Source organism: Musca domestica, unplaced genomic scaffold (genome assembly GCF_030504385.1).
Source record: "Musca domestica strain aabys unplaced genomic scaffold, Musca_domestica.polishedcontigs.V.1.1 62, whole genome shotgun sequence".
NCBI lineage: Eukaryota > Metazoa > Arthropoda > Insecta > Diptera > Muscidae > Musca > Musca domestica.
The window spans coordinates 515,256-540,877 of record NW_026712369.1 but is presented as its reverse complement, the minus strand read 5'-3'; the positions used below and the strand labels follow the sequence as shown (position 1 = coordinate 540,877).

The 25,622-nt window shown below is 27.9% G+C and overlaps 1 protein-coding gene and 4 long non-coding RNA genes across 8 annotated transcripts in view; 4 read left to right on the top strand and 1 right to left on the bottom strand.

Moving 5' to 3' along the window:
• LOC101899509 (centrosomal protein of 104 kDa) overlaps positions 1-25,622 on the top strand; it is a 285,464-nt gene that overhangs the window by 132,374 nt on the left and 127,468 nt on the right. The window lies entirely within an intron of this gene.
• On the top strand, positions 6,358-6,714 carry LOC101890461 (uncharacterized). The gene is made up of 2 exons (XR_225443.4): positions 6,358-6,526; positions 6,584-6,714. It is a non-coding gene; the product is annotated as an uncharacterized LOC101890461 (long non-coding RNA).
• On the top strand, positions 8,923-9,265 carry LOC109612145 (uncharacterized). The gene is made up of 2 exons (XR_002194343.2): positions 8,923-9,056; positions 9,122-9,265. It is a non-coding gene; the product is annotated as an uncharacterized LOC109612145 (long non-coding RNA).
• On the bottom strand, positions 18,708-18,986 carry LOC101890350 (uncharacterized). Its single transcript, XR_225442.3, has 2 exons — positions 18,869-18,986; positions 18,708-18,803 (listed from the first exon to the last, which is right to left on the bottom strand). It is a non-coding gene; the product is annotated as an uncharacterized LOC101890350 (long non-coding RNA).
• LOC109612143 (uncharacterized) lies at positions 19,201-19,496 on the top strand. The gene is made up of 2 exons (XR_002194341.1): positions 19,201-19,351; positions 19,409-19,496. It is a non-coding gene; the product is annotated as an uncharacterized LOC109612143 (long non-coding RNA).

Sequence of the window (25,622 nt, the reverse complement as noted above, 5' to 3'; positions counted from 1 at the left end):
ATCCACGCCTTGGATGGTCGTTGAAAAATATTTTTAAAAAATCCACGCCTTGGATGGTCGTTGAAAAAATATTTTTAAAAAATCCACGCCTTGGATGGTCGTTGAAAAAATATTTTAAAAAATCCACGCCTTGGATGGTCGTTGAAAAAATATTTTTAAAAAATCCACGCCTTGGATGGTCGTTGAAAAAATATTTTTAAAAATCCACGCCTTGGATGGTCGTTGAAAAAATATTTTTAAAAAATCCACGCCTTGGATGGTCGTTGAAAAAATATTTTAAAAAATCCACGCCTTGGATGGTCGTTGAAAAAATATTTTTAAAAATCCACGCCTTGGATGGTCGTTGAAAAAATATTTTTAAAAAATCCACGCCTTGGATGGTCGTTGAAAAAATATTTTAAAAAAATCCACGCCTTGGATGGTCGTTGAAAAATATTTTTAAAAAATCCACGCCTTGGATGGTCGTTGAAAAAATATTTTTAAAAAATCCACGCCTTGGATGGTCGTTGAAAAAATATTTTAAAAAAATCCACGCCTTGGATGGTCGTTGAAAAAAATATTTTTAAAAAATCCACGCCTTGGATGGTCGTTGAAAAAATATTTTTAAAAAATCCACGCCTTGGATGGTCGTTGAAAAAATATTTTAAAAAATCCACGCCTTGGATGGTCGTTGAAAAATATTTTTAAAAAATCCACGCCTATTTGATCTTTGGAAAAAATATTTTAAAAAATCCACGCCTTGGATGGTCGTTGAAAAAATATTTTTAAAAATCCACGCCTATTTGATCTTTGGAAAAATATTTTTAAAAAATCCACGCCTATTTGATCTTTGGAAAAATATTTTTAAAAAATCCACGCCTTGGATGGTCGTTGAAAAAATATTTTTAAAAAATCCACGCCTTGGATGGTCGTTGGAAAAATATTTTTAAAAAATCCACGCCTTGGATGGTCGTTGGAAAAATATTTTAAAAAATCCACGCCTTGGATGGTCGTTGGAAAAATATTTTTAAAAAATCCACGCCTTGGATGGTCGTTGGAAAAATATTTTTAAAAAATCCACGCCTTGGATGGTCGTTGGAAAAATATTTTAAAAAATCCACGCCTTGGATGATCGTTGGAAAAATATTTTTAAAAAATCCACGCCTTGGATGGTCGTTGGAAAAATATTTTTAAAAAATCCACGCCTTGGATGGTCGTTGGAAAAATATTTTTAAAAAATCCACGCCTTGGATGGTCGTTGGAAAAATATTTTTAAAAAATCCACGCCTTGGATGGTCGTTGGAAAAATATTTTTAAAAAATCCACGCCTTGGATGGTCGTTGGAAAATATTTTTAAAAAATCCACGCCTTGGATGGTCGTTGGAAAAATATTTTTAAAAAATCCACGCCTTGGATGGTCGTTGGAAAAATATTTTTAAAAAATCCACGCCTATTTGGTCTATGTAAAAAATATTTTTAAAAAATCCACGCCTATTTGGTCATTGGAAAAAATATTTTTAAAAAATCCACGCCTATTTGGTCATTGGAAAAAATATTTTTAAAAAATCCACGCCTATTTGGTCTATGTAAAAAATATTTTTAAAAAATCCACGCTTATTTGGTCTATGTAAAAAATATTTTTAAAAAATCCACGCCTATTTGGTCTATGTAAAAAATATTTTTGAAAAATCCACGCCTATTTGGTCTATGTAAAAAATATTTTTAAAAAATCCACGCCTATTTGGTCTATGGAAAAAATATTTTTAAAAAATCCACGCCTATTTGGTCTATGTAAAAAATATTTTAAAAAATCCACGCCTATTTGGTCATTGGAAAAAATATTTTTAAAAAATCCACGCCTATTTGGTCTATGTAAAAAATATTTTTAAAAAATCCACGCCTATTTGGTCTATGTAAAAAATATTTTTAAAAACTCCACGCCTATTTGGTCTATGTAAAAAATATTTTTAAAAAATGCACGCCTATTTGGTCTATGTCAAAAATATTTTTAAAAAATCCACGCCTATTTGGTCTATGTAAAAAATATTTTTAAACAATCCATGCCTATATTGGCCTTGGAAAAAATATTTTTAATAAATGCACGCCTATATTGGCCTTGGAAAAATATTGTTAAAAAATCCACGCCTATTTGATCTTTGGAAAAAATATTTTTAAAAAATCCACGCCTATTTGGTCATTGGAAAAAATATTTTTAAAAAATCCACGCCTATTTGGTCATTGGAAAAAATATTTTTAAAAAATCCACGCCTATTTGGTCATTGGAAAAAATATTTTTAAAAAATCCACGCCTATTTGGTCATTGGAAAAAATATTTTTAAAAAATCCACGCCTATTTGATTTTTGGAAAAATATTTTTAATAAATCCACGCCTATTTGATCTTTGGAAAAAATATTTTTAATAAATCCAAGCCTATTTGTTGTTTGAAAAAAATATTTTTAATAAATCCACGCCTATTTGTTGTTTGAAAAAAATATTTTTAATAAATCCACGCCTATTTGTTGTTTGAAAAAAATATTTTTAATAAATCCACGCCTATTTGTTGTTTGAAAAAAATATTTTTAATAAATCCAAGCCTATTTGTTGTTTGAAAAAAATATTTTTAATAAATCCACGCCTATTTGTTGTTTGAAAAAAATATTTTTAATAAATCCACGCCTATTTGTTGTTTGAAAAAAAATATTTTTAAAAAATCCACGCCTATTTTGTCTATGGAAAAATTATTTTTTTAAAAATCCACGCCTATTTGATCTTTATTGGCCTTGAAAACATTTTTAAAAAAATCCACGCCTTTATTGGGCTTGGAAAATATTTTTTAAAAAAAATCCACGCCTTTATTGGCCTTGGAAAATATTTTCATAAAATCCGTTACATATTTTTATTTTATTAAATGAGGCAAGAATACCGTTTATTGTCGGATGGTACTATTTTCCTGCGTTTGAATATTTTCCTCGAACAAATAGCCCATCCTGAAATAAAAGCAAGTTTTTTTTTATTGTTAAAATAAAAATCCTTTTAAATTATTCTGCTTACCAGGGAAGCAGCTGCCGCATTCAGAAAGAAGAGGAAGCCTCCAAGGCTTAGGATGAATGATGGAAATTTCATGAGGTGTGAGTGAGAAATTTAAAAATCTGAAATTTTTTTGTTTATTTGCCAAGCTGCAGAATACTGATTTTATTTAACTGTCCGCCCTAAAAAGAAAATATTTTCAAAATTATTAATGTTCAGTTTTTTCCTATAGAGATTCGTATAATACACTGAGCAACGCCACAAGACCCAAAGCGAGGGATAAGAAATTAATTTTTTCCTGAAAATACTTTCAGACCTTTAGACATAAGTGGACTTTTAATAGTCTAGCTTTTCATGAAAATTATGGAAATTTAAAAATATAATAGCAATTTTTCGTTCCTAATTCTTAGACACGCCTTGAATTCTTTACAGACCCAATAAAATATGCAATACTGCTTGGAAAAAATCTAAAAAAAATCACATATAAAAAGAATAGAAAATGTGGCGAAATTTTAATATCTAAAGTGATGAAATTGTTACCAATATTTTTCGTCTCAATAGCCCTGGTGATGTTCTCAGGCCTCACATACGCCGAGCCGGTATGAAATAGCCTCCAAAAATTTATATTTTTTTATGAAATTATATTTTTTTTAGACACGCGGCAATTCTCGCTTAGGAGGACGTAGAGATAGGCGTATTCCGGGACGATAGGAATACAGCATATTACCGTATATTACAGCTATTACCTGAAATATTTCCAAATAAAAAGGAATTTCAAGACATTTTAACATATATTTTTTGAAATATTTTATTTTTAAAAACTACAAAGGAAGGATTTTAACCATATTTTTTCCAATTACAATATAGGCGTGGGTTTTTATAAAAATATTTTTTTAAGCCTCGATAGGCGTGGATTTATTAAAAATATTTTTTCCAAGGCCAATATAGGCGTGGATTTATTTAAAATATTTTTTCCAAGGCCAATATAGGCGTGGATTTATTTAAAATATTTTTTCCAAGGCCAATATAGGCGTGGATTTATTTAAAATATTTTTTCCAAGGCCAATATAGGCGTGGATTTATTTAAAATATTTTTTCCAAGGCCAATATAGGCGTGAATTTATTAAAAAAAATTTTTTCCAAGGCCAATATAGGCGTGGATTTATTAAAAATATTTTTTCCAAGGCCAATATAGGCGTGGATTTATTAAAAATATTTTTCCAAGGCCATTATAGGCGTGGATTTATTAAAAATATTTTTTCCAAGGCCAATATAGGCGTGGATTTATTAAAATATTTTTTCCAAGGCCAATATAGGCGTGGATTTATTAAAAATATTTTTCCAAGGCCAATATAGGCGTGGATTTATTAAAAATATTTTTTCCAAGGCCAATATAGGCGTGGATTTATTAAAAATATTTTTTCCAAGGCCAATATAGGCGTGGATTTATTAAAAATATTTTTTCCAAGGCCAATATAGGCGTGGATTTATTAAAAATATTTTTTCCAAGGCCAATATAGGCGTGGATTTATTAAAAATATTTTTTCCAAGGCCAATATAGGCGTGGATTTATTAAAATATTTTTTCCAAGGCCATTATAGGCGTGGATTTATTAAAAATATTTTTTCCAAGGCCAATATAGGCGTGGATTTATTAAAAATATTTTTCCAAGGCCAATATAGGCGTGGATTTATTAAAAATATTGTTTCCAAGGCCAATATAGGCGTGGATTTATTAAAAATATTTTTCCAAGGCCAATATAGGCGTGGATTTATTAAAAATATTTTGTCCAAGCCAATATAGGCGTGGATTTATTAAAAATATTTTTTCCAAGGCCAATATAGGCGTGGATTTATTAAAAATATTTTTCCAAGGCCAATATAGGCGTGGATTTATTAAAAATATTTTTTCCAAGGCCAATATAGGCGTGGCTTTATTAAAAAATATTTTTCCAAGGCCAATATAGGGCTGTGGATTTATTAAAATATTTTTTCCAGGCCAATATAGGCGTGGATGTATTAAAAATATTTTTTCCAAGGCCAATATAGGCGTGGATTTAGTTAAAAATATTTTTTCCAAGGCCAAATATAGGATATTTTTTCCAAGGGCCAATATAGGCGTGGATTTATTAAAATATTTTTTCCAAGGCCAATATAGGCGTGGATTTATTAAAATATTTTTTCCAAGGCCAATATAGGCGTGGATTTATTAAAAATATTTTTTCCAAGGCCATATAGGCGTGGATTATTAAAAATATTTTTTCCAAGGCCAATATAGGCGTGGATTTATTAAAAATATTTTTTCCAAGGCCAATATAGGCGTGGATTTATTAAAAATATTTTTTCCAAGGCCAATATAGGCGTGGATTTATTAAAAATATTTTTTCCAAGGCCAATATAGGCGTGGATTTATTAAAAATATTTTTTCCAAGGCCAATATAGGCGTGGATTTATTAAAAATATTTTTTCCAAGGCCAATATAGGCGTGGATTTATTAAAAATATTTTTTCCAAGGCCAATATAGGCGTGGATTTATTAAAAATATTTTTTCCAAGGCCAATATAGGCGTGGATTTATTAAAAATATTTTTTCCAAGGCCAATATAGGCGTGGATTTATTAAAAATATTTTTTCCAAGGCCAATATAGGCGTGGATTTATTAAAAATATTTTTTCCAAGGCCAATATAGGCGTGGATTTATTAAAAATATTTTTTCCAAGGCCAATATAGGCGTGGATTTATTAAAAATATTTTTTCCAAGGCCAATATAGGCGTGGATTTATTAAAAATATTTTTTCCAAGGCCAATATAGGCGTGGATTTATTAAAAATATTTTTTTCAAAGACAAAGTAATCCCGGATTTCCTAAAAAAAAATTTTTTCAAATTTTTATTTATTTACAATTTATTAAATATTTATTTAACGGCCTGGTATTCTTCTATAAAATCCGTTTCCAGTATTGACCCGCATCTACAAAAAATTGGGTTAATGTTTTTTTTTTATTCTTTATATTTTCCTCAATTCCTACCGGGTCAGCGGACGAGGGATGCGACATTATAACTAAGGCTATACAACTGCCAAAGATTGAAAAGAGCTTCATTTTTAATTTTTATTTTGAAATTAAAAGAGTTTTTTATGACTGCGGAAACGAAAACGAAAACGAAAGATATTAAAATTTGGCTTGATTTTGAAATTTTTCCGAAATTTTTTGTCCGAAAATTTCTGCCTAATTAACAATAGAGACCTATTTAGGTTTTCATAAAAAATTGGTCATAAAATTTAACAAATTTTTTTTTTTTTAATTTCACAAAATTAAATCCGCTTTAGTTTTTATTTAAATAATTTGAGCTAATCAATTAGCGATCACGTTTTTCCTGGTCAGGGGCCTTGCCAAATGGGAAAACCCATATAAAGGCTAAAAAAATTGTTTCCACAAATGATCAGAACATCATGAAGCTACTACCAATTTTAATCGGCCTGATAGCCTTAGTCTGCATCTCAAGACCTGCCACAGCAGAACCGGTATGTTGAGCGCATTAAGGCGCATTATAATTTGTACAAAAATATATTTCTTTCCAGGGACGTGGTAATTCTCGTATGGGAAAACGTAGGGGCTGAAGATGGATGGAAGGGGTCAATATTTTAAATAACCATGAAACTCATAAAATATAATAATTAACATCAGAACTTATAAATAATTTTAAAAATAACCTCTGAATATTCATTACCGGAAATTTTTGTTCAAATATTGTCATGCAGAATTCTAAATCTTCTCTTTTTTCAAAACGAAGTAATAAAAATCACTTATTTCCACAAAAAAATTCATTTTATTTCGAAATATCACAAAATGAAGTTCTACGCCATTTTAGGCAGTTTTATAGCATTGGTGCTGTTCACGGATACCACAACAGCCGAGCCGGTGAGAATTTCGATATAAATGAAATAAAAGCTTTTTAAATTATATTTTTTTACATAATTCTATTTTAGAGTCTCGTGAGGGGATGGAAATGTACCAGGGCACGTTAGCAGGATTTATGAAGAAAAAAAATTAAAAATTAAAAGAAAATTTAAAAAGTGTTATTGAAATAAAAATTACGAACTAACATAAATTAGATTTTTTTAAAATTAATTTTTCCCAGGTCTACATAGGCGTGGATTTTTTAAAATTAATTTTTCCAAGGTCTACATAGGCGTGGATTTTTTAAAATTAATTTTTCCAAGGTCTACATAGGCGTGGATTTTTTAAAATTAATTTTTCCAAGGTCTACATAGGCGTGGATTTTTTAAAATTAATTTTTCCAAGGTCTACATAGGCGTGGATTTTTTAAAATTAATTTTTCCAAGGTCTACATAGGCGTGGATTTTTTAAAATTAATTTTTCCAAGGTCTACATAGGCGTGGATTTTTTAAAATTAATTTTTCCAAGGTCTACATAGGCGTGGATTTTTTAAAATTAATTTTTCCAAGGTCTACATAGGCGTGGATTTTTTAAAATTAATTTTTCCAAGGTCTACATAGGCGTGGATTTTTTAAAATTAATTTTTCCAAGGTCTACATAGGCGTGGATTTTTTAAAATTAATTTTTCCAAGGTCTACATAGGCGTGGATTTTTTAAAATTAATTTTTCCAAGGTCTACATAGGCGTGGATTTTTTAAAATTAATTTTTCCAAGGTCTATATAGGCGTGGTTTCTTTTAAAAATATTTTTTCCTAGGCCAATATAGGCGTGGTTTCTTTTAAAAATATTTTTTCCTAGGCCAATATAGGCGTGGTTTCTTTTAAAAATATTTTTTCCTAGGCCAATATAGGCGTGGTTTCTTTTAAAAATATTTTTTCCTAGGCCAATATAGGCGTGGTTTCTTTTAAAAATATTTTTTCCTAGGCCAATATAGGCGTGGTTTCTTTTAAAAATATTTTTTCCTAGGCCAATATAGGCGTGGTTTCTTTTAAAAATATTTTTTCCTAGGCCAATATAGGCGTGGTTTCTTTTAAAATATTTTTTTCCTAGGCCAATATAGGCGTGGTTTCTTTTAAAAATATTTTTTCCTAGGCCAATATAGGCGTGGTTTCTTTTAAAAATATTTTTTCCTAGGCCAATATAGGCGTGGTTTCTTTTAAAAATATTTTTCCTAGGCCAATATAGGCGTGGTTTCTTTTTAAAAATATTTTTTCCTAGGCCAATATAGGCGTGGTTTCTTTTAAAATATTTTTTCCTAGGCCAATATAGGCGTGGTTTCTTTTAAAATATTTTTTCCTAGGCCAATATAGGCGTGGTTTCTTTTAAAAATATTTTTCCTAGGCCAATATAGGCGTGGTTTTCTTTTAAAAATATTTTTTCCTAGGCCAATATAGGCGTGGTTTCTTTTAAAAATATTTTTTCCTAGGCCAATATAGGCGTGGTTTCCTTTAAAAATATTTTTTCCTAGGCCAATATAGGCGTGGATTTTTTAAAAATATTTTAAAAAATATAAACAATTTTTTGGAATTTGTTATGGATTTGAATCCAATTTTTATTTATTACTCAGATGTTCTTTTGTATTTCCTCAGCGGCCTCGTATTTTCCTATAGAATGAACTACTTTGGGGTCTCATCTAAAATAAAAATTAATTTTTTTTGATTATTTCCTGAGATTTTTAGACCATGTTCATACTGACCCCGGCAGTTGTTAGATCCGCAAAGAAGAGTAGGGATATCATGACACCCAGAATCGGAAGTGACTTCATTTTCTTTTATTTAAAACTGAACTGAAACTTTTGTTTTAAGTTTCAAGTGATTGCACTTGGAAAACAGGAGAGATTTCGATTTGTTCGAATTATTGACATGAAAATATCTGAATAAATTACTAAATATGGAAATTGTAAATTTTTCGTATTTCCATTTTTCGAAGATAATTTATTCATCGTCATGCCTCATATGGTGGGAGAACGCCGTATAAAGGCCCAACACAGGAAAATTATATCAAAGTTCACCACATCCCACCATGCAGCTGTTACCAATTTTGATCGGCTTAGTAGCCCTAGTCTTTATGTCGAACCCCGCATCGGCTGAGCCAGTAGGTATTCGCAGGAACAATCAACGAAGTCGTGATATATAAAACAATTACATAATTCATTACAGGCACGCGGTATTCCCCGTAATGGAAAAATCAAGGGCTGAGATGTGACTGCCTAAAAGTATGCGGCTAAAACTAAACATATAAAAACTTATTAAAATAAAAATATATTTTTTCCAAATCCAATGTAAGCGTGGATTTTTTTTTAATATTTCTTCTGTGTCCAATATTTGTGTGGATTTTTCAAAAATATTTTTTTCCACAGCCAATATAGGCGTGGATTTTTTTAAAAAAAAAGTTTTTCCAAGGCCAATATAGGCGTGGATTTTTTTAAAAATATTTTTTCCAAAACCAATAGAGGCGTGGATTTTTAAAAAATAATTTTTCCAAAACCAATAGAGGCGTGGTTTTTTTTTTAAAATATTTTTTCCAAAACCAATAGAGGCGTGAATTTTTTTTAAAAATATTTTTTTCTAAAACCAATAAAGGCGTGAATTTTTTTAAAAATATTTTTTCCCAAACCAATAGAGGCCTGGATTTTTTAAAAATATTTTTTTCCAAAACCAATAGAGGCGTGGATTTTTTAAAAATATTTTTTCCAAGGCCAATATAGGCGTGGACTTTTTAAAAATATTTTTTCCAAGGCCAATATAGGCGTGGATTTTTTAAAAATATTTTTTCCAAGGCCAATATAGGCGTGGATTTTTTAAAAATATTTTTTTCCAAAACCAATAGAGGCGTAGATTTTTTAAAAATATTTTTTTCCACAGCCAATATAGGCGTGTATTTTTTAAAAATATTTTTTCCAAAACCCACATAGGCGTGGATTTATTAAAATATTTTTCCAAAACCAATAGAGGCTTGGATTTTTTAAAAAATATTTTTTCCAAAACTAATATAGGCGTGGATTTTTAAAAAAATATTTTTTCCAAAGAATTTATAGACGTGGATTTTTTAAAAAAAAAATTTTTCCAAAGAATTTATAGACGTGGATTTTTTAAAAAATATTTTTTTCCAAAAACAATAAGGGCGTGGATTTTTTTAAAAATATTTTTTCCAAAACCAATAGAGGCCTGGACTTTTTAAAAATATTTTTTCTAAAACCAATAGAGGCGTGGATTTTTTAAAAATATTTTTTCCAAGGTAAATATAGGCGTGGAGTTTTTAAAAATATTTTTTCCAAGGTAAATATAGGCGTGGAGTTTTTAAAAATATTTTTCCAAGGCCAATATAGGAGTGGATTTTTTAAAAATATTTTTTTGTAAAGAATTTTTAAATCGTGGATTTTTTAAAAATATTTTTTTGTAAAGAATTTTTAAATCGTGGATTTTTTAAAAATATTTTTTTGTAAAGAATTTTTAAATCGTGGATTTTTTAAAAATATTTTTTCCAAGGTAAATATAGGCGTGGAGTTTTTAAAAATATTTTTTCCAAGGCCAATATAGGCGTGGATTTATTAAAAATATTGTTTCCAAGGCCAATATAGGCGTGGATTTTTTAAAAATATTGTTTCCAAGGCCAATATAGGCGTGGATTTTTTAAAAATATTGTTTCCAAGGTAAATATAGGCGTGGAGTTTTTAAAAATATTTTTTCCAAGGTAAATATAGGCGTGGATTTTTTAAAAATATTGTTTCCAAGGCCAATATAGGCGTGGATTTTTTAAAAATATTTTTTTGTAAAGAATTTTTAAATCGTGGATTTTTTAAAAATATTTTTTTTGTAAAGAATTTTTAAATCGTGGATTTTTTAAAAATATTTTTTTGTAAAGAATTTTTAAATCGTGGATTTTTTAAAAATATTTTTTTGTAAAGAATTTTTGTAAAGAATTATATTATTTTTTGTAAAGAATATATATTTAAAAAAAAATAAATTTAACAAACATATCTACAACAATTGCTACAAGTTCCTCTCTGCCAAAAAGTAAATAAATAAATAAAAATAAAAATTATTTAATATTAAAAACAATATTCCCAAAATTGTTCAAAACTTACGCCATGGGGAGACATTTTTGCAATACAAATCAGGGGTATGATAAAAATATATTTCAGTACCGAATTCATGATGGCTGTCGAAGAACTTTAAACCATTATATCTTCCGGTCATATTTATTAAGTAAGTGCATGGTTTTCCATTTTAAAATTAAAAAAAATTAATTTAAAAAAAAAATCGAAACTTTGTTACGGTCCGAAGAAATATTTCCATGGCATTACTAATTCAAATAATTTATTTGACGGGTGCTTCACATTCCGTTCCACATAAAATTGTTTTAAAAAAATTTGTGATTATTTTTTTATTTTCCCTTCAAATCGGTTATATAAAAGCCAGGGAAGCCTTTGTGAAATCAAATCTTTCAGAATTTCCATTCAATTCGAACACCATGAATTTCCTATCCTACTCCATGGGCCTTATAGGCTTTATTGTTCTAATGCATTCTGCCGTTGCTGTGCCGGTTTGTTAACTGATTTTATTTTTTTTTTTTTTTTTGGTAATTAATTTTTTCCCTTCCAGGGAGGACAATTTGCCAGGAATAAAAACATGCCAATGGGAAAGTAGAAATTGCTCCACTACAAATGTAATTGTCGGAATGCCCTGATATATGAAAAATAATAAAAAAAATATTAAAAATAAAAGTGGATTTTTACAGAATTTTTTCTCAAAGATATAAAGGCCAATAAAATTGTTTTTTAAAGAATTTTTTCTCAAGGATCTTAAGGATCAATAGACGTGAAAAGAATTTTTTCTCAAGGATCTCAAGGACAATAAACGTGCATTTTTAAAGAATTTTTTCTCAAGGCCAATAAACGTGGATTTTTAAAGATTTTTTTCTCAAGGCCAATAAACGTGGATTTTTGAAGAATTTTTCTCCCAAGGATCTCTAGGCCAATAAACGTGGATTTTTAAAGAATTTTTTTCTCAAGGATCTCAAGGCCAATAAACGTGAATTTTAAAAAAAAAAAAAATTCTCAAGGATCTCAAGGCCAATAAACGTGGATTTTTAAAAACAAATTTTCTCAAGGATCTCAAGGCCAATAAACGTGGATTTTAAAAAAAAAATTCTCAAGGATCTCAAGGTCAATAAACGTGGATTTAAAAAAAAAAAAAAAATTCTCAAGGATCTCAAGGCCAATAAACGTGGATTTAAAAAAAAAATTCTCAAGGATCTCAAGGCCAATAAACGTGGATTTTAAAAAAAAAATTTCTCAATGATCTCAAGGCCAATAAACGTGGATTTTTAAAGAATTTTTTCTCAAGGCCAATAAACGTGGATTTTTAAAGAATTTTTTCTCAAGGCCAATAAACGTGGATTTTTAAAGAATTTTTCGCCTAAGGATCTCAAGGTCAATAAATGTGTATTTTGAAAGATTTTTTCTCAAGGATCTAAGGGCCAATAAACATGGATTTTTAAGATTTTTTTCGCCTAGAGATCTCAAAGGCCAATAAACATGGATTTTTAAAGAATTTTTTCTCAAGGATCTCAAGGCCAATAAACGTGGATTATTAAAGATTTTTTTTTTCTTAAGGATCTCAAGGCCAATAAATGTGGATTTTTAAATAATTTTTTCTCCAGGACCCTCAGGCCAATAAACGTGGATTTTTAAGGAATTTTTTTCTCAAGGATCTCAAGGCCAATAAACGTGGATTTTTAAAGAATTTTTTTCTCAAGGATCTCAAGGCCAATAAACGTGGTTTTTTAAAGAATTTTTTCTCAAGGATCTCAAGGCCAATAAACGTGGATTTTTAAAGAATTTTTTCTCCAGAACCCTCAGGCCAATAAACGTGGATTTTTAAAGAATTTTTTCTCCAGAACCCTCAGGCCAATAAACGTGGATTTTTAAATAATTTTTTCTCCAGGACCCTCAGGCCAATAAACGTGGATTTTTAAAGAATTTTTTTCTCAAGGATCTCAAAGCCAATAAACGTGGATTTTTAAAGAATTTTTTTCTCAAGGATCTCAAGGCCAATAAACGTGGATTTTTAAAGAATTTTTTCTCCAGAACCCTCAGGCCAATAAACGTGGATTTTTAAAGAATTTTTTCTCCAGAACCCTCAGGCCAATAAACGTGGATTTTTAAATAATTTTTTCTCCAGGACCCTCAGGCCAATAAACGTGGATTTTTAAAGAATTTTTTTCTCAAGGATCTCAAGGCCAATAAACGTGGATTTTTAAAGAATTTTTTTCTCAAGGATCTCAAGGCCAATAAACGTGGTTTTTTAAAGAATTTTTTCTCAAGGATCTCAAGGCCAATAAACGTGGATTTTTAAAGAATTTTTTCTCCAGAACCCTCAGGCCAATAAACGTGGATTTTTAAAGAATTTTTTCTCCAGAACCCTCAGGCCAATAAACGTGGATTTTTAAAGAATTTTTTCTCCAGAACCCTCAGGCCAATAAACGTGGATTTTTAAAGAATTTTTCTCTCAAGAATCTCAAGGCCAATAAATGTGGAATTTTAAATAATTTTTTCTCCAGAACCCTCAGGCCAATAAACGTGGATTTTTAAATAATTTTTCCTCCAGGACCCTCAGGCCAATAAACGTGGATTTTTAAGGAATTTTTTTCTCAAGGATCTCAAGGCCAAAACTTTTTTTGTGTAACAATATTTTAGTAATAATTGCCTGATAACCACATCTAATTTTAAAATCTCCACATATTCACGTTTCAAATTTCTAGATTTATTGAATTTCGTTGAAACTATAAAATAGGGTTCGCAAACCTTAACGAATTACTAAAACTCACACCATTCACTTCAATACTATGACAGGTTTAAAGGCTTTGCTACTCTTACCCCTTATGATGCTGATGCTTTTCGGCTCCAAAAAGAGTCCCTATTCACAGCTGGTGAGCATGGCAATTATTTGAATGATTCTGGAATCTAAGATAATTTGAAATAATTTTTTTTTTTCAGAAAAATTCCTGTGACATGTGCTGCAAATATAAGTGTTAAGAAAATTCATAAATTTAAATAAAATATTTTTTCAAGGTTTATATATTAACGTGGATTTTTTAAAAATATATTTTTAAGGGTAATCTATTAACGTTGATTTTTTAAACATATTTTTTAGAGGTCCATCGACAAAAGTGGATTTTTCAAAAATATTTTTAGAGGTCCATCCACAAACGTGGATTTTTTAAAATATTTTTTCCAAGGCCCATTCATAAACGTGGATTTTTTAAAAATATTTTTCCAAGGTCCATCCACAAACGTGGATTTTTTAAAATATTTTTTCCAAGGCCCATATATAGACGTGGATTTTTTAAAATATTTTTTCCAAGGCCCATTTATAGACGTGGATCTTTTAAAATATTTTTTCCAAGGCCCATTTATAGACGTGGATTTTTTAAAAATATTTTTAGAGGTACATCTACAAACGTGGATTTTTTAAAAATATTTTTTCCAAGGTCCATCTACAAACGTGAATTTTTTAAAAATATTTTTTCCAAGTTCCATAAACAAATGTGGATTATTTTAAAATATTTTTTCATGGGTTATCCATAAACGTGAATTTTTTAAAAATATTTTTTCAAGTGTAATCCATAAACGTGGATTTTTTTAAATATTTTTTCAAGGGTTATCCACAAACGTGGATTTTTTAAAAATATTTTTTCAAGGGTTATCTATAAACGTGGATTTTTTAAAAATGTTTTTGCAAGGTTTATTTATTAACGTGGATTTTTAAAAAAAAATTTTAGGGGTTATATATTAAAATCTATTTTTTAAAAATATTTTTAGAGGTCCATCCACAAACGTGGATTTTTTAAAAATATTTTTTAAGGGTTATCTATTAACGGGGATTTTTTAAAAATATTTTTTCCAAGGCCCATTTATAGACGTGGATTTTTTAAAAATATTTTTTCAAGGGTTATCTATAAACGTAGATTTTTTAAAAATATTTTTTCAAGGGTTATTTATAAACTTGGATTTTTTAAAAATATTTTTTCAAGGGTTGTCTGTAAACGTGGATTTTTTAAAAATATTTTTTCAAGGGTTATCTATAAACGTGGATTTTTTAAAAATATTTTTTCAAGGGTTATCTATAAACGTGGATTTTTTAAAAATATTTTTTCAAGGGTTGTCTATAAACGTGGATTTTTTAAAAATATTTTTTCAAGGGTTATCTAGACAAGGGGATTTTTTTTTAAATATTTTTTCATGGGTTATCTATAAACGTGGATTTTTTTAAATATTTTTTCAAGGGTTATCTATAAACGTGGGTTTTTAAAAATATTTTTTAGAGGTCCATCCACAAACGTGGATTTTTCAAAAATATTTTTTCATGGGTTATCCATAAACGTGAATTTTTTAAAAATATTTTTTCAAGTGTTATCCATAAACGTGGATTTTTTTAAATATTTTTTCAATGGTTATCCACAAACGTGGATTTTTTAAAAATATTTTTTCAAGGGTTATCTATAAACGTGGATTTTTTAAAAATATTTTTTCAAGGCTCATCCATAAAGGTGGATTTTTTAAAAAAAATTTTTTAAGGCTCATCCATAAACGTGGATTTTTTAAAAATATTTTTTCAAGGCTCATCCATAAACGTGGATTTTTTAAAAATATTTTTTCAAGGCTCATCCATAAACGTGGATTTTTTAAAAATATTTTTTCAAGGCTCATCCATAAACGTGGATTTTTTAAAAATATTTTTTCAAGGCTCATCCATAAACGTGGATTTTTTAAAAATATTTTTTCAAGGGTTATCTATAAACGTGGATTTTTTAAAAATATTTTTTCAAGGCTCATCCATAAAGGTGGATTTTTTAAAAAAAATTTTTTAAGGCTCATCCATAAACGTGGATTTTTTAAAAATATTTTTTCAAGGCTCATCCATAAACGTGGATTTTTTAAAAATATTTTTTCAAGGCTCATCCATAAACGTGGATTTTTTAAAAATATTTTTTCAAGGCTCATCCATAAACGTGGATTTTTTAAAAATATTTTTTCAAGGCTCATCCATAAACGTGGATTTTTTAAAAATATTTTTTCAAGGCTCATCCATAAACGTGGATTTTTTAAAAATATTTTTTCAAGGCTCATCCATAAACGTGGATTTTTTAAAAATATTTTTTCAAGGCTCATCCATAAACATGGATTTTTTAAAAATATTTTTTCAAGGCTCATCCATAAACGTGGATTTTTTAAAAATATTTTTTCAAGGCTCATCCATAAACGTGGATTTTTTAAAAATATTTTTTCAAGGCTCATCCATAAACGTGGATTTTTTAAAAATATTTTTTCAAGGCTCATCCATAAACGTGGATTTTTTAAAAATATTTTTTCAAGGCTCATCCATAAACGTGGATTTTTTAAAAATATTTTTTCAAGGCTCATCCATAAACGTGGATTTTTTAAAAATATTTTTTCAAGGCTCATCCATAAACGTGGATTTTTTAAAAATATTTTTTCAAGGCTCATCCATAAACGTGGATTTTTTAAAAATATTTTTTCAAGGCTCATCCATAAACGTGGATTTTTTAAAAATATTTTTTCAAGGCTCATCCATAAACGTGGATTTTTTAAAAATATTTTTTCAAGGCTCATCCATAAACGTGGATTTTTTAAAAATATTTTTTCAAGGCTCATCCATAAACGTGGATTTTTTAAAAATATTTTTTCAAGGCTCATCCATAAACGTGGATTTTTTAAAAATATTTTTTCAAGGCTCATCCATAAACGTGGATTTTTAAAAATATTTTTTCAAGGCTCATCCATAAACGTGGATTTTTAAAAATATTTTTTCAAGGCTCATCCATAAACGTGGATTTTTTTAAAATATTTTTTCAAGGGTTATCTATAATTGTGGAATTTTAAAAATATTTTTTCAAGGGTTATCTATGACGTGGATTTTTTAAAAATATTTTTTCAAGGGTAATCTATACACGTGGATTTTTTAAAAATATTTTTTCAAGGCTCATCCATAAACGTGGATTTTTTTAAAATATTTTTTCAAGGGTTATCTATAAACGTGGATTTTTTTAAAATATTTTTTCAAGGGTTATCTATAAACGTGGATTTTTTTAAAATATTTTTTCAATGGTTATCTATGACGTGGATTTTTTAAAAATATTTTTTCAAGGCTCATCCATAAACGTGGATTTTTTTAAAATATTTTTTCAAGGGTTATCTATAAACGTGGATTTTTTTAAAATATTTTTTCAAGGGTTATCTATAAACGTGGATTTTTTTAAAATATTTTTTCAAGGGTTATCTATAAACGTGGATTTGTTTAAAATATTTTTTCAAGGGTTATCTATAAACGTGGATTTTTTTAAAATATTTTTTCAAGGGTTATCTATAATCGTGGAATTTTAAAAATATTTTTTAGAGGACCACTCACAAACGTGGATTTTTTAAAAATATTTTTTTGAGGAACACTCACCAACGTGGATTTTTTGAAAATATTTTTTCAAGGGTTATCCATAAACGTGGATTTTTTGAAAATATTTTTTCAAGGGTTATCCATAAACGTGGATTTTTTGAAAATATTTTTTCAAGGATTATCCATAAACGTGGATTTTTTGAAAATATTTTTTCAAGGGTTATCCATAAACGTGGATTTTTTGAAAATATTTTTTCAAGGGTTATCCATAAACGTGGATTTTTTGAAAATATTTTTTCAAGGGTTATCCATAAACGTGGATTTTTTGAAAATATTTTTTCAAGGGTTATCTATAAACGTGGATTTTTTTAAAATATTTTTTCAAGGGTTATCTATAAACGTGGATTTTTTTAAAATATTTTTTCAAGGGTTATCTATAAACGTGGATTTTTTTAAAATATTTTTTCAAGGGTTATCTATAAACGTGGATTTTTTTAAAATATTTTTTCAAGGGTTATCTATAATCGTGGAATTTTAAAAATATTTTTTAGAGGACCACTCACAAACGTGGATTTTTTAAAAATATTTTTTTGAGGAACACTCACAAACGTGGATTTTTTAAAAATATTTTTTTGAGGAACACTCACAAACGTGGATTTTTTGAAAATATTTTTTCAAGGGTTATCCATAAACGTGGATTTTTTGAAAATATTTTTTCAAGGGTTATCTATAAACGTGGATTTTTTGAAAATATTTTTTCAAGGGTTATCTATAATCGTGGAATTTTAAAAATATTTTTTAGAAAACCACTCACAAACGTGGATTTTTTAAAAATATTTTTTTGAGGAACACTCACAAACGTGGATTTTTTGAAAATATTTTTTCAAGGGTTATCCATAAACGTGGATTTTTTGAAAATATTTTTTCAAGGGTTATCCATAAACGTGGATTTTTTGAAAATATTTTTTCAATGGTTATCCATAAACGTGGATTTTTTGAAAATATTTTTTCGAGACCGATCTCTAAACGTAGATTTTTTAAAAATATTTTTTCGAGACCGATCTCTAAACGTAGATTTTTTAAAAATATTTTTTCAAGGGTTATCCATAAACGTGGATTTTTTTAAATATTTTTTCAAGACCGATCTCTAAACGTGGATTTTTTAAAAATATTTTTTCGAGACCGGTCTCTATACGTAGATTTTTTAAAAATATATATTTTCCATGGCCCATTTATAGACGTGGATTTTTTAAAAATATGTTCCAAGGCCCATTTATGGACGGGGATGTTTTCAAAAATGTTTTTTTAAGCCCTCCCATTTTTTAAATAATTATTCCTTTTTTTGCATTTGCTCAATAACTTTTTATTTTACATTTTGTCATATTTTTCGAAATTATTTCCTGGGAATCTGAACATGTTTTGGTATCTGTGGAATGAGAATTATCAAAAAATTAATAGCCATAGGTATTATTATTTTATTGAATAACTTACGTAAGGTTCAGCTGTTGCGTAGCCGGCGAACAGAGCGATTGCCATCAAAGCCAAAGGTAGAATCTTCATTTTTGGTGCTGGTATTTCGGCGAGTTGTTGTGGATGTATAGAGATTTCAAAAAAACGTTCTTGGTTTTATAGGAAATTTTTTTTGGAAACAAAATTGTCAACCGCGGATTTTTTAGAATATCCATAATTTTCCATTGACATGCATTGCGAAAATGAAAAACGTGACTTGATTTAATTTCAATAAATTTCAGTTGGGGAAATTATGCCTGGTCAGGTACGCATTTTTTTGTCGAATAATTAATGCCAGTATTTGATTTTATTTTTTCCTATAAAATAAAACCGGAATATGATTTGAAATTACTGAATATTTCCGTTCAACACCAGCTCTTTGTCCAAACAGCAAAAATGAAGTTTCTCTCCTTGGGTCTCATAGCAATGGCTATGTTTGCCGGTTATGCCTCTGCCGCCTCTATTGTAAGTCATGCAATTCCAAATTTGAATTTAATTTAATTTACTATCATTTTTTAACAGCTTTCAAAACGTTTTTAAACAATAGAAAATGGTTGAAGTAAACTTTGCCAACTTTAAAAATTTTGAATAAAATGCAAAGAAAATAAAATTAACTGTGTTTTGAAATATTTTCACCGCATTGGGGAAGGGGTATTTTGGAAAATTGGGCCTTGGAAAAAATATTTTTAAAAAATCCACGTCTATAAATGGGCCTTGGAAAAAATATTTTTGAAAAATCCACGTCTATAAATGGGCCTTGGAAAAAATATTTTTAAAAAATCCACGTCTATAAATGGGCTTTGGAAAAAATATTTTTAAAAAATCACGTTTGTGGATGGACCTCTAAAAAATATTTTTAAAAAATCCACGTTTTGTGGATAACCCTTGAAAAACTATTTTTAAAAAATCCACGTTTGTGGATAACCCTTGAAAAACTATTTTTAAAAAATCCACGTTTGTGGATAACCCTTGAAAAACTATTTTTAAAAAATCCACGTTTGTGGATAACCCTTGAAAAACTATTTTTAAAAAATCCACGTTTGTGGATAACCCTTGAAAAACTATTTTTAAAAAATCCACGTTTGTGGATAACCCTTGAAAAACTATTTTTAAAAAATCCACGTTTGTGGATAACCCTTGAAAAACTATTTTTAAAAAATCCACGTTTGTGGATAACCCTTGAAAAACTATTTTTAAAAAATCCACGTTTGTGGATAACCCTTGAAAAACTATTTTTAAAAAATCCACGTTTGTGGATAACCCTTGAAAAACTATTTTTAAAAAATCCACGTTTGTGGATAACCCTTGAAAAACTATTTTTAAAAAATCCACGTTTGTGGATAACCCTTGAAAAAATATTTTTAAAAAATCCACGTTTGTGGATAACCCTTTGAAAAAATATTTTTAAAAAATCCACGTTTGTGGATAACCCTTGAAAAAATATTTTTAAAAAATCCACGTTTGTGGATAACCCTCGAAAAAATATTTTTAAAAAATCCACGTTTAGAAATAAGCCTCTCAAAAATATTTTTAAAAAATCCACGTTTATGGATAACCCTCTCAAAAATATTTTTAAAAAATCCACGTTTAGAGAAAAGCCTCTCAAAAATATTTTTAAAAAATCCACGTTTATGGATAACCCTCTCAAAAATATTTTTAAAAAATCCACGTTTAGAGATAAGCCTCGAAAAAATGTTTTTAAAAAATCCACGTTTATGGATAACCCTCTCAAAAATATTTTTAAAAAAATCCACGTTTAGAGATAAGCCTCGAAAAAATGTTTTTAAAAAATCCACGTTTATGGATAACCCTCTCAAAAATATTTTTAAAAAATCCACGTTTAGAGATAAGTCTCTCAAAAATATTTTTAAAAAATCTACGTTTATGGATAACCCTCTCAAAAATATTTTTAAAAAATCCACGTTTAGAGATAAGCCTCGAAAAAATGTTTTTAAAAAATCCACGTTTATGGATAACCCTCTCAAAAATATTTTTAAAAAATCCACGTTTGTGGATAACCCTTGAAAAAATATTTTTAAAAAATCCACGTTTAGAGATAAGCCTCGAAAAAATATTTTTAAAAAATCCACGTTTAGAGATAAGCCTCGAAAAAATATGTTTAAAAAATCCACGTTTGTGGATAACCCTTGAAAAACTATTTTTAAAAAATCCACGTTTAGAGATAAGCCTCGAAAAAATATTTTTAAAAAATCCACGTTTAGAGATAAGCCTCGAAAAAATATGTTTAAAAAATCCACGTTGTGGAAAAAATCCACGTTTGTGGATAAATCAAAATATTTTTAAAAAATCCACGTTTGTGGATAACCCTTGAAAAAATATTTTTAAAAAATCCACGTTTGTGGATAACCCTTGAAAAAATATTTTTAAAAAATCCACGTTTGGAGATAAGCCTCGAAAAAATTTTTTTAAAAAATCTACGTTTAGAGATAAGCCTCGAAAAAATATTTTTAAAAAATCCACGTTTGGAGATAAACCTCTCAAAAATATATTTAAAAAATCCACGTTTATGGATGAGCCTTGAAAAAATATTTTTAAAAAATCCACGTTTGTGGATAACCCTTGAAAAAATATTTTTAAAAAATCCACGTTTGTGGATAACCCTTGAAAAAATATTTTTAAAAAATCCACGTTTGTGGATAACCCTTGAAAAAATATTTTTAAAAAATCCACGTTTGTGAATAACCCTTGAAAAGATATTTTTAAAAAATCCATGTTTGTGGATAACCCTTGAAAAAATATTTTTAAAAAATCCACGTTTGTGGATAACCCTTGAAAAAATATTTTTAAAAAATCCACGTTTGTGGATAACCCTTGAAAAAATATTTTTAAAAAATCCACGTTTGTGGATAACCCTTGAAAAAATATTTTTAAAAAATCCACGTTTGTGGATAACCCTTGAAAAAATATTTTTAAAAAATCCACGTTTGTGGATGAATCTCTCAAAAATATTTTTAAAAAATCCACGTTTTTGGATAACCCTTGAAAAAATATTTTTAATAAATCCACGTTTGTGGATGAACCTCTGAAAAATATTTTTAAAAAATCCACGTTTGTGGATAACCCTTGAAGAAATATTTTTAAAAAATCCACGTTTGTGGATAACCCCTGAAAAAATATTTTTAAAAAATTCACGTTTGTGGATAACCCTTGAAAAAATATTTTTAAAAAATCCACGTTTGTGGATAACCCTTGAAAAAATATTTTTAAAAAATCCACGTTTGTGGATAACCCTTGAAAAAATATTTTTAAAAAATCTACGTTTGTGGATAACTCTTGAAAAAATATTTTTAAAAAATCCACGTTTGTGGATAACCAATGAAAAATATTTTTAAAAAGTCCATGTATATAAATAGGCCTTGGAAAAAATATTTTTAAAAAATCCACGTCTATAAATGGACCTTGAAAAAATATTTGTAAAAAATCCACATCTAAATATCAGCCTTGGAAAACAATATTTTTAAAAAATCCACATCTAAAGATCAGCCTTGGAAAAAAATATTTTTAAAAAATCCACCTCTATAAATGGACCTTGAAAAAATATTTTTAAAAAATCCACGTCTAAAGATCAGCCTTGGAAAAAAATATTTTTAAAAAATCCACGTCTGAAAATGGACATTTGAAAAAATATTTTATAAAAATCCACATCTATAAATGGGCCTTTGAAAAATATTTTTAAAAAATCCACGTTTATAGGTAACGTTTGAAGAAATATTTTTAAAAATTCACGATTTGTGAATAACGTTTGAAAAAATATTTTTAAAAATTCACGGTTTATAGATAACCCTTGAAAAAATATTTTTAAAAATTCACGGTTTATGAAAAAATATTTTTAAAAAAATCTACGTTTATAGATAACCCTTAAAAAGATATTTTTAAAAAAAATACACGTTTATAGATAACCCTTGAAAAATATTTTTAAAAAATCCACGTTTGTGGATAACCCTTGAAAAAATATTTTTAAAAAATCCACGTTTGTGGATAACCCTTGAAAAAATATTTTTAAAAAATCCACGTTTATAGATAACCCTTGAAAAAATATTTTTAAAAAATACACGTTTATAGATAACCCCAGAAAAAATATTTCTAAAAAATCCACGTTTAGAGATTAGCCTCGAATTTTTTTTTAAATCCACGTTTAGAGAGAAGCCTCGAAAAAATATTTTTAAAAAATCCACGTTTGTGGATAACCCTTGAAAAAATATTTTTAAAAAATCCACATTTGTGGATAACCTTTGAAAAATATTTTTAAAAAATCCACGTTTAGAGATCAGCCTCGAAAAAAAATTTTTAAAAAATCCACGTTTATAGATAACCCTTTGAAAAATATTTTTAAAAAATCCACGTTTGTGGATGGACCTTTAAAAAATATTTTTAAAAATCCACGTTTGGAGAACAGCCTCGAAAAAATATTTTTAAAAATCCCCTTTTAAAAAAATTGAAAAAATATTTTGAACCTGTTTATTTTTTTATAGATATTTATTTATATTTTCTCTCTCTTTTTTCCAGGTATGTAAAAATATTCGTCAAAATTTCAAATATTTGATGCAGGTAGGATATACTTTCTAATCTATCGGCCACATGGGAAACCAATTCTGAAGAAATTGAGAAATTGAGGCAAAATTTTTGGAAATAAAAAATGGATGCTCACTTACATCACTGGGCTTAGCAATGGCAGACCCAATGACCAGGGTCATGTAGAATAGTCTCAGCCACACTCTATAGGTCTCCATTTCACAGGCCATGTTACTCTATGAAGTGAATTTCAATAAATAAACTATATTTATGCCAATTGGCATTTAATGGACGTGCCATGGAATTCGATCTGAAAATTAAAACTTAAAATATTCAAACATTTTCATATTTTTTTAAGACAATTTAATAACGCCAATTCCAAAACTATATAAGTGATCGGTAATTGCGCCGTGATCCGCAGAGTTTTTTATTTTATTTTATTTTTTTTTTTTTAATTTTTGGAAGACTATGAAGTTCCCGCATTTCTACACAGTTGCCATTTTGGTGATGATGCTGGCATTTTTCGCGGAACATATCACAGCAAGACCTCAATTTTCACTGGATAACTTAAGCATAAGCGTAAATGGTTTTGGTGGCCATGGAGGAGGTTACGGAAGGAAACGAAGAAAAGGCTAAATAATGGCAAAATAGAAAAATGAATAAACCCAAAAAAAAGAAAAAAAATAAAAAATACACGTTGTTGATAGTTTATAAAAAATATTTTAAAAAAATCCCCCTTCCAAATAGACCTCAAAAATATTTTTTTATAAAAATATTTAAAAAATATTAAATCCTGAAAAAATATTTCAAAAAATGCACGTCAATAGATGGGTTTTAAAAATTATTTTTTAATAATCTACGTTGATAGATTGTCCTGGAGATAATATTAAAAAACTCCTTTTTTAATAGTCCTTAAAAATATTGTTTTTAAAAATCGATCAACGTTGATAGGGGGTCCTTAAAAAATTTAATTTGACAAAAAGTCCTTAAGAAAATATTGCAAATAAAAATCTCTTTAAAAATATTGTTTTTAAAAATCGATCATCGTTGATAGGTGGTCCTTAAAAAATCTAATTTGACAAAAAGTCCTTGAGAAAATATTGCAAATAAATGCAAGTCGATAGATGGTCCGTAAAAATAAAAAGAAAAATAAATCCTCGTTTTTAGTAGTCCTTAAAAATATTTTTTAAACATCGATGAACGGTCATAGGTTTTCCTGGAAAAATATATATTTTTTTAATTCCTATCTATCGAAAAATCGGCGTTGATATATTGTCCTTAAAACATATTTAGAGAAAAATCCACTTCGGCAGATGGTCCTTGACAAAATACTTAAAAAATGTAAATAAAAAAAAAATCTCGTCAATGGGTGGTCCTGGAAGAAATATTTTTTAAAAAAAGTCTTGTTTTTAATAGTCCTTTTAAATATTTTTTAGAAATCGACGTTGACTGATTGTCCTTAAAAATATTTTTTTTTAAAAAAAAATTGAGTATTTAATTGTCTTAAAAAAATATTTTTTATCAATCGACTTCGATAGATAGTCCTTGAAAAAAATATTTTTTTTTAAACACCACATTGACAGTGAAACGGCGCAAGTTCCTTCCGGCTATGAAAAAATATTTTTTAAAAAACCCTTAAAAAAATATTTTTTTTAAAAATTCACCTTGACATATGGCCCTTGACAAAATATGTTTTTGACAGTCCTTGAAAAAACATTGTTTTAAAATTCGACAAAAACAGAGGGTCCTTGAAAAAATATTTTAAAAAAAATTTCCCTTTTTATTGGTCCTTGAGAATATTTTTTTAGAGATCAACGTTGTTATGTGGTCCTTGAAAAATATTTTTTCTTAAAAAATCCCCATTTTTAATAGCCCTTAATTTTTTTTTATCGACGTTAATGGATAGCACTTGAAAAAATATTTTTTAGAGATCGACGTTGAAAGATGATCCTTGAGAAAATATTTTTAAAAAATATCCTTTTTGAATAGTCGTAAAAAATATTTTTTATAAAAATCGACGTTGATAGATTGTCCTTGAAAAGATATTTTAAAAAAATCACCTGGATGGTCCTTACTAAAAAAAAATTAAAAATATGTTAAAAAATATTTTATAAAAACTGACGTTGATAGATGGACTTTGATACCTATTCTAAAAATTCCCATTTTAATAGTCCTTAAAAATATATTTTTTAATCTACGTTAA